Source organism: Tachyglossus aculeatus, chromosome 4 (genome assembly GCF_015852505.1).
Source record: "Tachyglossus aculeatus isolate mTacAcu1 chromosome 4, mTacAcu1.pri, whole genome shotgun sequence".
NCBI lineage: Eukaryota > Metazoa > Chordata > Mammalia > Monotremata > Tachyglossidae > Tachyglossus > Tachyglossus aculeatus.
In genome coordinates, this window is record NC_052069.1 from 55,589,680 (window position 1) to 55,602,613 (window position 12,934).

The 12,934-nt window shown below is 45.0% G+C and overlaps 1 non-coding gene across 1 annotated transcript; it reads right to left on the bottom strand.

Moving 5' to 3' along the window:
• Positions 1–12,145: 12,145 nt before the first annotated feature.
• On the bottom strand, positions 12,146–12,283 carry LOC119927875. The gene has a single exon (XR_005450841.1). It is a non-coding gene; the product is annotated as a small nucleolar RNA SNORA7 (small nucleolar RNA).
• Positions 12,284–12,934: the final 651 nt, after the last annotated feature.

Genomic DNA, 12,934 nt, shown 5'->3' on the forward strand with positions numbered 1-12,934 from the left:
AGCAACTGTGGGGAACTCTTGTGACTCCCACCTTTGCTGGTATTACTTCTGAGGGAAAACCTCTGTTCCTCACAGAGATAATAATGAACAATAATTGTGGTATTTGTTGAATGCTTACTATGTGCAGGCACTGTACTAAGTTCTTCAGGGGATAGGGGCAAACTGGGTTAGACACACTGGTTGTCCCACATGAGGCTTACAGTCTTAGTCCTCATTTTACATAGAGTAACTTTGAATCGGAAACAATTCGACTGAACTTAATAATGATAATAATAAAAACAGATGAGGGAACTGGGGCCCAGGGAAGTGAGGCAACTTGCCCAAATCACACAGCAGACAAGTGGTGGAGCTGGGATTAGGACCCATGTCCTTCAGACTCCCAGGAATGCGCTCTATTCAACTAGGCCACGCTGCTTCTCCTAGATGATTCCAGGAGTGGTTCTTCTCCACAATCCAATAGCCCAGTCAGCACTGCTTCACTTCTCTGCTTCTCACACACTGACTGTGGGGTCCCTCAAGGCTCAGTTCTGGTTCCCTTTCCTTTGGGGAGTTAATCTGCTCTCTCAGCTACTATCCCTGTGCTGATGCTGGTAACTCAAGACCAGGACCTGGAAGCTGTGGTCATTGAGGACCAGGGGCTGGAAGCTGTGGTCACTAAGGACCAGGGCCTGGAAGCTGTGGACACTGAGAATCAGGGACTGGAAGCTGCAGTCTCTGAGAAATGGGGATTGGAAACTGTGGTCACTGTAGACGTTGGACAGGAGACTGTGGTCATTGAGGACCAGGGATTGGAACCTGTGGTCACTGTAGACCTTGGATAGGAGGCTGCGGTCATTGAGGACCAGGGATCGGAAGCTATGGTTGCTGAGGGCCAGAGACTGGAAGCTGTGGTCACTGTAGACCTTGGATAGGAGGCTGCAGTCATTGAGGACCAGGGATTGGAAGCTATGGTTGCTGAGGGCCAGGGACTGGAAGATGTGGTCACTCAAGTCTTGGGTGCCCCACTGACACCTATTAATCTATCAATAAATCAGTCATATTTTTGAGCACTTACAGTGTGCAGAGCACTGTATTAAACACTTGGAAGAGTACAATACCACAGTATAACAGAGTTGGTAAACATGTTTCCTGCCCACAAAGAGTTTACCATGTAGAAGGGGAGAGAGACATTAATATAAATAAATTATGTGGATAGATAAAAAGTGCTGGGGGGCTGAAGGAAGGGTGAATAGAGGGAGCCAATCCACATGCAGAAAGGAGTGGGAGAAGAGGAAATGAGGGCTTAGTCAGATGGAGATGTGCCTTCAATAAAGCTTTTAAGGTGGGGAGAGTAATTGTCTGTCGGATGTGAAGAGGAAGGGTGTTCCAGGCCAGAGGCAGGACATGTCTGAGAGGTCAGCCCTGAGATAGATGAGATTGAGGCACAGTGAGTAGGTTGGCATTAGAGGAGTGAAGTGTGAGGGCTAGGTTATAGTAGGAAAGCAACAAGGTGAGGTAAGGAGACTGAGAATGAGCAGCCAGAGGGATAGAAGATGAACCAGGAGAGAACAGTATCAGTGAAGCTGAAGTTGGATAATGTTTCCAGGAGAAGGGGGGTGATCAACAGTGTTGAAGGCAATTGAAAGGTCTAGAAGGATTAGGATGGAGGCCGTTGGATTTAGAAAGAAGGAGATCTTTGGTTACCTGGAGAGGGCAGTTTCTGTGAAGTGAAGGGGACAGAAGCCAGATTGGAGGGGAACAAGGAGAGAATTGGAGAAGAGGAACTTGAGACAGCAGATATAGAAAACTCACTCAAGGACTTTGTAGAGGAATGGTAGGAGGGAGATGGGCCAGTAACTAATGGGAGCCGTGGGGTCAAGGGAGGGTTTTTTTTAGAATCGAGGAGACATGGGCATCTTTGAAAGTAGTGGAGAAGAAGCCATTGGAGTGTGAATAGTTGAAGATGGTGGTAAGGGAGAGAAGTGAAGAGGCAAGTGTTTTAATAACAATAATAATAATGATGGCATTTGTTAAGCACTTACTATGTGCAAAGCACTGTTTTAAGTGCTGGGGAGGTTACAAGGCAATCAGGTTGTCCCACAGGGGGCTCACAGTCTTCATCCCCATTTTACAGATGAGGTAACTGAGGCCCAGAGAAGTTAAGTGACTTGCCCAAAGTCACACAGCTGACAATTGGCAGAGCCGGGATTTGAACCCATGATCTCTGACTCCAAAGCCTGTGTCTCTTTCCACTGAGCAACACTGCTTCTCTAAGTGCTGGGGTATATACAAGGGAATCAGGTTGTCCCTCATGGGGCTCCCAGTCTTAATCCCCATTTTACAGATGAGCTAACTGAGGCACAGAGAAGTTAAGTGACTTGCCCAAAGTCACACAGTGGACAAGTGGTGGAGCCGGGATTAGAACCCATGACCTCTGACTCCCAAGCCAGGACTCTTGCCACTAAACCATGCTGCTTCTCTGATAAAGTGCAAAAGGATGGGATTGGATGAGAAGGTGGAGGGGGTGGATTTTGAAAGAGGGCGGTAGGTCTCCTCTTGAGATACTGCTGGGAAAGATGGGAGAGTTGAAGAAGGGCCAGAGGGACAGAGGGACTAGAGAGAAGCAGGGAAGATTTTAGGGAGATCAGGCCTGATAGTTTCATTTTTATTCAGGAAAGACCTCTTGGAAGAGAAGTACCTTCAATAATGGGGATTGAGACCGTGAGCCCCATGTGGGACAGGGACTGTGTCCAACCTGATTAATTTATATCTACCCCAGTTCTTGGAACAGTCCTTTCTACTTGTTTTGTTTTGTTGTCTGTCTCCCCCTTCTAGACAGTGAGCCCGTTGTTGGGTAGGGACCGTCTCTATACGTTGCTGATTTGTACTTCCCAAGCACTTAGTACTGTGCTCTGCACACAGTAAGTGCTCAATAAATATGACAATGAATGAATGAACAGTACTTGGCACATTGTAAGTGCTTAACAAGTATCATTATTATTATTATTGTTACAAATAATAATAACAAGAGATGAGAACAAGGCACAGTAAGTAAGTATCTTGGGGGAAATGATATGTGCAAACTGGGATGTAGTAGGTTATGGTTAAGAGAGTGGAAGAAGAATGTGGCTAAGAAGGAGGAAGAGAGCTGATTAAGTCCCTTTGAACAGATCAGGCATTTCTAGATTGAAGTTCCTTGAGGGCAGGAATCCTACTAACTCTATTGTATTATAGTCTCCCAAGTGCTTAGTATAGTATTCATTGCCACTCTCAGCTGCACAGCTCTTATCCATATCTGTAATTTATTTATTTATATTAATGTCTGTATCCCCCTCTAGACTGTGAGCTTGTTGTGGGCAGGGAATTTGTCTATTGCTATATTGTACTCTCCCAAATGCTTAGTACAGTTCTCTCCACACAGTAAGTACTCAATAAATACAATTGACTGACTACAGTGCTCTGCAAAAGGTAAGTGCTCTGTAAATTGCATTATTGAATGATTGATTGATTCTACTTGCTGTAAAGATGACCAGGCCTCCAAGATGCCTTCCCAGATTAAGCCCTCTTTCTTCAGCTCCCTTTCCCTTCAGCATAGTCTATGCACTTGGATCTGTACCCTTTGGACACTTGATATTCATTCCACTCTCAGCCCTATATCACTTATATTCATATTGGTAATTATTGGTATTTATTGGTATTAATACCTGTCTACTCCTTCTAGACTATAAACTCATTGTAGACAGGGAACATATCTACCAACTCTGTTTTACTGTACTCTTCCAAATGCTTAGTATGCTTCTCTGTACACAGTAAGTACCATTGGTTGATTGAGGTTTTTGAGGAATGGGAAGACGTATGCAGACTGACGTTTTAGAAGAACAATCAGAACAGCAGGCAGAAGAGAGGAGAAGCTGGAGTTTGGGATATTGGCAAGGAGGCTGATGCAATAGTCACCTCGGACTATGAAAAGTGTCTGGGCCGTCTTGGGGGCAGTTCTGGAGGGAGCAGAAGGGGTGAATTTTGGAATTTTTTAAAAGTAACTGTTTTTGTTAAGCACTTATTATGTGCCAGGCACTTTTCTAAGAGCTGGGGTAGATACAAGTTAATCAGGTTGGACACAGTTCATGACCCAGATGGGGCTCACAGTCTTAATCCCCATTTTACAGTTGAGGTAACTGAGACACAGAGAAGTGAAATGACTTGCCCAAGGTCACACAGCAGACAAGTGGCAGAGTAGGGGTTAGAACACAGGTCCTTCTGACTCTCAGGTCCATTCTCTATCCACTAGGTCACACTGTGGAGGAATAAACAGAGTTTGGCAATAGACTGAATGTTGGGATTGAAAGAGAGGAAAGGATACCTCATCACAGTACAAATACCATCATTGCCATTATTTGTATGAGTCAAGGATCATGCCTAGGCTCGAGTGAGGGTGAGAATGGTGTGTCAGTTTTCAGTTCCCTTGTTGGCACTTGTTAGTTCCCTTCATCACTTTTGTGCCACCTAAGCACTTGGGCATTCATCCCCAACCACCCCATAGCAGTTATGTTCAAATCTTCTTACTCATTTAGATTGAAAGCTTTCTGGGGTCAGGGATCAACCTCAAAATGTCTGGGTAGAATAGGCTGAATGGGGTCGGGGCCAGTACGTGGCTCTTCTTTACCCCATTGGTGATGGGGAAAGAATTGGGTGAGAACTCTCCAGTTTTGCCACATCCAGCCACTGCAGTAACATACCTGGCCACCTCAGGGCCCCTTTTCTGATGCTCGGAAGATAAGTAATATTAAAAATGAAGATCAAGCAGGGTTCGGGAGCTGCTATTCTCTGGGAGGCTTCGCTCCTCGTGGATCTCCTTGGGAGCCTAGAGTTCTGAACCGATGGAGGCATGGGCTGGGAAGAGCACAGATAGGAGAGGAGACTCACCTTGGGGAGATTGGCATGTGCTGGTAATGGAGGATCAGTAAACTTCAAACAAATTGAGAATGGCAGTTTTGGGCTTTTCCCATCTTCCCAGTCACTGTTGCAGTTTTCCTTTCAGATTCATTACCATCCACAATACAACTTCACATGGTGGAGGGAAGAACACAGTCTCCTTGTTTGCTCTGGGAGGAGTTTTTCCTCCCTAGCTTTGGATCAGAATGGCACTACCACATGGAGCGCTGGGCACCCCACGCTTTCCTGGATTTCTTTCAGGGAATTTCTGTCTGAGCTCTACCAAGATACCAGAGTGTTTCTGGCACTTACTAATGATCTTAATCCAAAAAAACATCCGAATGAGAAAAGGGCTTTTAATTTAAGCTGCAAATAATTTCAGTCATTGTTGCTAGGTGGTAAACACAAACCCTGTATTGACTACATGGGAAAAGTTATCTTAGGAGAGTTGTTTAAATAGGAGGAAAATGTTCTTTCATTAGGAATGCATTCTTCAAACTCTGGGGAAATTCCCTTGGAAAATCTCAGAGTATGACTTTAGAATATTAGGAAACTTTAGAAGATTAGGAAAAGGAAACTGAAACCAAAACCATTAAGGAGTTTTTACTGAGCGGCTACTACCCTCATGGAGTCTACAACCTAACACGAGAGACAGACACTAAATAAAATAGAGGTTACATTGAGAGCAGGGTGTGGGATTGAGGTGGGAGAGATTACATGATGAGTGGGAATGGGTTAGGTGGGAGAAACTTTACATTGCATAATGCTGGGAAGGAGAGATTTGAGTTGGTTCTAAGAGAGAAGGACAAGAAGATTGTGAGGAAAGGGAGGGGTGCTGGAGGTCATGGTGAAGTCCTGAAACTTCAGGACATCAACTACCAGCCCTGTTCCTCAGTAACCACAGTTTCCAGTTACTGATCCTCAGTGACCACAGCTTCCAATTCTTGGTCCCCAAAGATCACAGTTTCCACTGCAGCTTTCAGTCCCTAGTTATGAGTGACCACAGCTTCTCTCCCTGTTCCAGAGTGACCACAGGTTCCCAATATTGTAAAGAATATCCCAGCAGTGGGAATTCCTATGAGGTTTTCATGGCTAGAAGTGACAATCTCTCATCCTATCCCGACTGGATTGTTGCATCAGCCTCCTCTCTGATTTCCCATCCTCCTGTCTCTCCCCACTTCAGTCTATACTTCATTCTGCTACCCGGATCATCTTTGTGCAGAAACGCCCTGGACACGTCACTCCCCTCCTCAAAAAGCTCCAGTGGCTGCCTGTCAACCTACGAATCAAGCAAAAACTCCTCACTCTCGGCTTCAAGGCTCTCCATCACCTCACCCCCTCCTATGTCACCTTCCTTCTCTTCTTCTCCAGCCCAGCCTACACCCTCTGCTCCTCTGCCGCTAACCTCCTCACTGTACCTTGTTCTTGTCTGTCCTGCTATCGACCCCAGGCCCACATCCTTCCCCTGGCCTGGAATGCCCTCCCTCCACACATCCGCCAAGCTAGCTCTCTTCCTCCTTTCAAAGTCCTACAGAGAGCTCACCTCCTCCAGGAGGCCTTTCCACACTGAGCCCCCTTTTTCCTCTCCTCCTCTCCATCCTCTAGACTGTGAGCCCACTGTTGGGTAGGGACCGTCTCTATATGTTGCCAACTTGTACTTCCCAAGCGCTTAGTACAGTGCTCTGCACACAGTAAGTGCTCAATAAATACGATTGAATGAATTGAATGAATCCTTCCCGCCCTACCTCCTTCCCCTCCCCACAGCACTTGTATATATATTTGTACAGATTTATTACTCTATTTATTTTACTTGTACATATTTTCTATTCTATTAATTTTGTTAATGATGTGTATATAGCTTTAATTCTATTTGTTCTGACGATTTTGACACCTGTCTACATGTTTTATTTTGTTGTCTGTCTCCCCCTTCTAGACTATGAGCCCGTTGTTGGGTAGGGACCGGCTCTATATGTTGCCACTTGTACTTCCCAAGCACTTAATACAGTGCTCTGCACACAGCAAGCACTTAATAAATACAATTGAATGAATGAACACAGAAATGAGGGAGAGGTTGTAAAATCAAATTCAGGGACTCCCAGCAGCTGTAGGAAGGCTAGAGGAGAACAATAATGAAAGTAATAATAGCATTCATTAAGCACTCACTACATGGCAAGCACTGGGGCAGATATGAGATAATTAAGTCCACCTGGGGCTCACAGTGTAAGTAGGAGGGAGAACAGATATTGAATCCCCATTTTACAGCTGAGGGAACTGAGGCACCGATAAGTGAAGTGATTGGCTCAAGGTTACAAAGAAGATAAGTGGCAGGGCGGGATTACAACCTTGGTCCTCTAAGTCCCAAGCCCATTCTCTTCCTACTAGGCCACCCTGTTTCCTCAAAATATGCCTGGCACCCTGAGCTACACTTGATTCCTTCCAAGTGAGGTGGTTTAGTACCAAATGAATGTCCATTAGGACATGCTAAATGTAGATATCAATCAATCAGAACCACAGAAGTTAGTTTAAGGGTAGGTCTATTTAATAATAATAATAATAATGGCATTTATTAAGTGTTTACTATGTGCAAAGCACTGTTCTAAGCGCTAGGGAGATTTCAAGGTGATCAGGTTTTCCCTCGTGGGGCTCAGAGTCTTAATCCCTATTTTACAGATGAGGTAACAGGCACAGAGAAGTTAAGTGACCTACCCAAAGTCACATAGCTGACAATTGGTGGAGCCGGAGTTTGAACCCATGACCTCTGACTCCAAAGCTCATGTTCTTTCCACTGAGCCATGCTCCTTCTTATTTGAAATCCTAATGGTGACTTGGATAATATGCTGATCAAATCATATATTGTTGGGTTGGGCTGTTAACCCTTTGGAACAAAGGAATACAATAAAAAGCAATATTGGTTCATTGAGTACATAGTTCCATAATAATAATAATGGTATTTGTTAAGCGCTTCCTATGTGCCAAGCACTGTTCTAAGTAGATACAAGGGGTGGATACAAGGTACTCAGGTTGTCCCATGTGGGGCTCACAGTCTTCATTCCCATTTTATAGCTGAGGTAACTGAGGTACAGAGAAGTTAAGTGACCTGCCCAAAATCACACAGCTGATAAGTGGCTGTCTCTATATGTTGCCGACTTGTACTTCCCAAGTGTTTAGTACAGGGCTCTGTACACAGTAAGCACTCAATAAATATGATTGAATGAATGAATAAGTGGCAGAGCCAGGATTAGAACCCTTAACCTCTGACTCCCAAGCCAAGGTTCTTTCCACTAAGCACCAGTGATTCTCACAGCAGTCACTGCCCCTTCTCGCTATCACTGAAATCTGGCTTTCCCTAGATGTTGTGGTCTTCCCTGCTGCTCTCTCTGGAGTTGGCCTCATCTTCTCCCACTCCCCCAGACTCACTGGGAAAGGGTAAGGAGTCGGCTTCCTTCTCGTTCCTCATTGTCGCTTTCACACTATTCCACTCCCCCATCCCCTTCTTTCTCTTCCTTCAAAGCCCATATCATCTTCCTCTACCACTCATTCCAGATACTATTCAGTCATCTACCAACCCCCAGGCCCCAACTCCAACATTTTGAACTATTTTGATCCCTTTCTCACATTCTTTCTCTTTCAATTCCTTACACTGATGCTTGGGGACTTGAATATCTGCATAGGTGTTCCTGAAGATCCTTCTGCTGCCCACTTTCTATCATTGCTCAACTCCACTGACTTCCTGCTCAACCTTTCCCATTCACCAACTTGGACACACACTTGATCTCATTATCTCTAATCACTGTACAATGTCTAATGTTGGGCAAGTCACTTCACTTCTCTGGGCCTCAGTTCCCTCATTTGTAAAACGGGGATTTAGATTGTGAGCCCCATATGGGACAACCTGATCACCTTGTATCCTCCCCAGTGCTTAGAACAGTGCTTTGCACTTAGTAAGTGCTTAACAAATACCAAAATTATTATTATTATTATTATTATTATTATTATTATTATTATTATTATTATTATTATTACCTTCACTGACTTTGAAATCCCTCTATCTGACGGCAACCTCCTCACCTGCCTTCTTTCCCACACACCTCCTCCCTGCAAATCTGTCCTGATCCCTGATTCCTCAAAAATCTCCAGTGGCTACTAATCAACCTACGCATCAGGCAAAAACTCCTCACCCTGGGCTTCAGGGCTCTCCATCACCTCGCCCCCTCCTACCTCACCTCCCTTCTCTCCTTCTACAGCCCAGCCTGCACCCTCAGCTCCTCTGCCACTAATCTCCTCACTGTGCCTCGTTCTCACCTGTCCCGCCATCGACCCCCAGCCCACGTCATCCCCCTGGCCTGGAATGCCTTCCATCCGCACATCTGCCAAACTAGCTCTCTTCCTCCCTTCAAAGCCCTACTGAGAGCTCACCTCCTCCAGAAGGCCTTCCCAGACTGAGCCCCCTCCTTCCTTGCCCCCTTCTCCCCTTTCCCCCCCTGCCTTACCTCCTTCCCCTCCCCACAGCACCTGTATATATGTATATATGTTTGTACATATTTATTACTGTATTTATTTATTTTATTCATACATATTTATTCTATTTATTTTATTTTGTTAATATGTTTTGTTTTGTCCTCTGTCTCCCCCTTCTAGACTGTGAGCCCGCTGTTGGGTAGAGACTGTCTCTATATGTTGCCAACTTGTACTTCCCAAGTGCTTAGTACAGTGCTCTGCACACAGTAAGCACTCAATAAATACGATTGAATGAATGAATCCCCCACAGAGACTGCCAATCGTTCATCCCATCCTATTTTCTGAAGTCATCATGTCCCATTTAGCCTCCAAACCTAAACTATCTTCCCTTGATGACCAAATTGATGACCTCAACACAACCCTCTCTATCAAACTCAATTCACTTGTTCCCCAACTCTTCATCAATCTCATAACACTAACCCACAGCCCTGGATCACCTCCACAGCCACCTTCCTTAGCTCCTGTGACAAGCTACAGAGTGCTGCAGGTAGAACTTTAGATATCTTGTCCACCTCAAGTTCATCCTTGTTTGCTTTAACTCTGACCTCTCTGCCTGGCAAAATTATTCCTCCATCCTTATTGTCATCCATACCCTTTACCCTTGCCAGTTGTTTCAGTTGTTTAACTCCCTCCTCAAACCCCCTTTCCAGAATCTCCTCCCATCTCTTGCCCCAATGACCTAGTCACCTCCTCTATTGAAAAAATTGAAATTATCAGGCATGTTCTCCCTAAAATCTCTCCTACTCCTCTCCATTCCCTCCCTCCTCCTGCCCCTTCTTGAACTCTCCCATCTTTCCCAGCAGTTTCTCTAGAGGAGATCTCCTGCCTTCTCTTAACATCCACCCTCTCTGCCTGCACATCCAATCCATCCCTTTGTTCCTTATTGAAACACTTGTCCCTGCTCTTCTTCTCTCCCTGACCTCCATCTTCAACTGTTCACTCTCCAATGGCTTCTTTCCCACTATTTTCAAACATGTCCATGTCTCCCCTATCCTAAAAAAAAAACCCCACAGCTCCCTCCAGTTATCACCCCATCTCCAAACTTGTTGAATGGGTTGTCTACACCTGTTGTCTTAAATTCCTCTCCTCCAGTTCTCTCCTTGACACCCTCCAATCTGGCTTCCTTCCCCTTCACTCCACAGAAACAGCTCTCTCAAAGGTGACAAATGATCTCCTTCTTGCCATGTCCAGTGACCTCTACTTCATTCTAACCCTCCTCAACCTCTCAGCTGCCTTTGACTGACACTGTGGACCACCTCCTTCTCCTGGAAACATTATCCAACATCAGCATCACTGACATTGTCCTCTCCTGGTTTTCCTCCTATCTCTCTGGCTGCTCATTCTCAATCCCTTTCTCAGGCTCCTCCTCTGCCTCCCACCCTCTAACTGTGGGAGTACCCAAGGTTCAGTCCTGAGTCCCCTTCTATTCTCCATCTATACCCACTTGCTTGAAGAACTCATTTTCTCCAATGGCTTCAACTACCACCCCTGTGAGTACGACTACCATCTCAGTGTGGATGATTTCCAAATCAACATCTTCAGCCTTGATCTCTCTCCCTCTCTGGTGTCTTGCATTTCCTCCTGCCTTCAAGATATCTCTACTTAGGTGTCCCTCCAAAACCCCAAATTTAACATGTCCAAAATGGAACTCCTTATCTTCCCACCCAAATCCTGTCCTCCTCATGACTTTCCATCACTCTAGACAGCACCACCATGTTTCCTGTCTCATAAGCCCATAACTTTGGTGTTATCTTTGACTCATTTCTCTCATTCAACACACATATTCAATCTATTACCAAATCATGTTACAACATTGTTAAAATCTGCCCTTTCCTCTCCATCCAAACTGTTACTATGTTAATCTGAGCACTTATCCTATCCTGCCTTGATTACTGTGTCAGCCTCCTCCCTGCCTTTTGATTGTCCCCACTCTAGTCCATATTTTACTCTGCTGCCCAGATCATTTTTTCTACAAAAACGTTCAATCCATGTTTCCCTACCCCTTAAGAACCTCCAGTGGTTGCCCATCCACCTCTGCATCAAATGGAAACTCCTTACCATAGGCTTTAAAGCACTCAGCCACCTTGCCCCCTTCTTCCTCACCTCACTGCTCTCCTACTATACCCCTCCCACATTGCCTGTCCATAATGAGCTCACAGTCTAGAGAGGAAGGCATTATTATTATAAATTAATTAATTACAGGTATATGCATACATGTTGTGGGGCTTTGGGAGAGGTGAATAAAGGGAGGGAACAAGCCAGGGTAATGGAGAAGAGAGTGAGAAAAGAGGAAATGAGGACTTTGGGAAAGCCTTTTGGGGGAGATGTGCCTTCAATAAGGCCTTGAAAGTGGGAAGAGTAATTGCTCTCCCAAGTGCTTAGTACTATGCTCTCCACATAGTAAGAACTAGGTAAATATGATTGATTGATTGATTGATTAGGCCAGATGAAATAAGATAAGCATTAAGTGCAAATGCAGTGCAGTTGTTGTTGTTGTCTTATGCTTTCAAGTCGTGTCCAACTCATAGTGACGCCATGGACACATCTTTCCCAGAGCGCCCCACTTCCATCTGCAATCGCTCTGGTGGTGTATCCATAGAGTTTTCTTGGTAAAAATATGGAAGCAGTTTACCATTGCCTCCTTCTGCACAGTAAACCTTAGTCTCCACCCTTGACTTTCTCCCATGCCACTACTGCCCAGCACAGGTGAGTTTTGACTTGTAGCCGATTGCCTTCCACTCACTAGCCACTGGCCAAGCTAGAAATGAAATGGCTATGCCTCTGCTTGACTCTCTCTCCCATAGTCAAGACTGGTAGGGTACTGGAAACCCTCCAGGTGTGACCCCAAGAGGTGGCAGTGCAGTTAGGGCCAAAAAAGCCAGCAATCCAAAAACAAAGTGGGTAAGGTTGGGTAAGGATAAGTAGAGCAGAGAAAGGACTGAGGTCTAACTGCCCTCCAGTGGAATGCAAGGTAGCACTGCAGTTGAAAAGAAAAGTCCCCATGATATTGGACTCTATCAACAAACAGCCGCTTGATATGCAAGGGCCTTTTGTAATAGCCCTGATCACCCTGAAGCAGCATGGCTCAGTGGAAAGAGCACGGGCTTGGGAGTCAGAGGTCTTGAGTTCTAATTCCACTCTGCCACTTGTCAGCTGTGTGACTTTGGGCAAGTCACTTAACTTCTCTGTGCCTCAGTTCCCTCATCTGTAAAATGGGGATTAAGACTGTGAGCCCCAACGTGATTACCTTGTATCCCCACAGTGCTTAGAACAGTGCTTGGCACATAGTAAGCACTTAACAAATACCAACATTATTATTATTATTATTATTATTATATTATTATTATTATTATTATCCCCTCTAGACTGTAATCTCATTGTGGGCATGAATTGTGCCTGTTTATTATTGCAGTGCACTCTCATTCATTCAATCGTATTTATTGAGTGCTTACTGTGTGCAGAGCACTGTACTAAGCGCTTGGAAAGTACAAGTCGGCAACATATA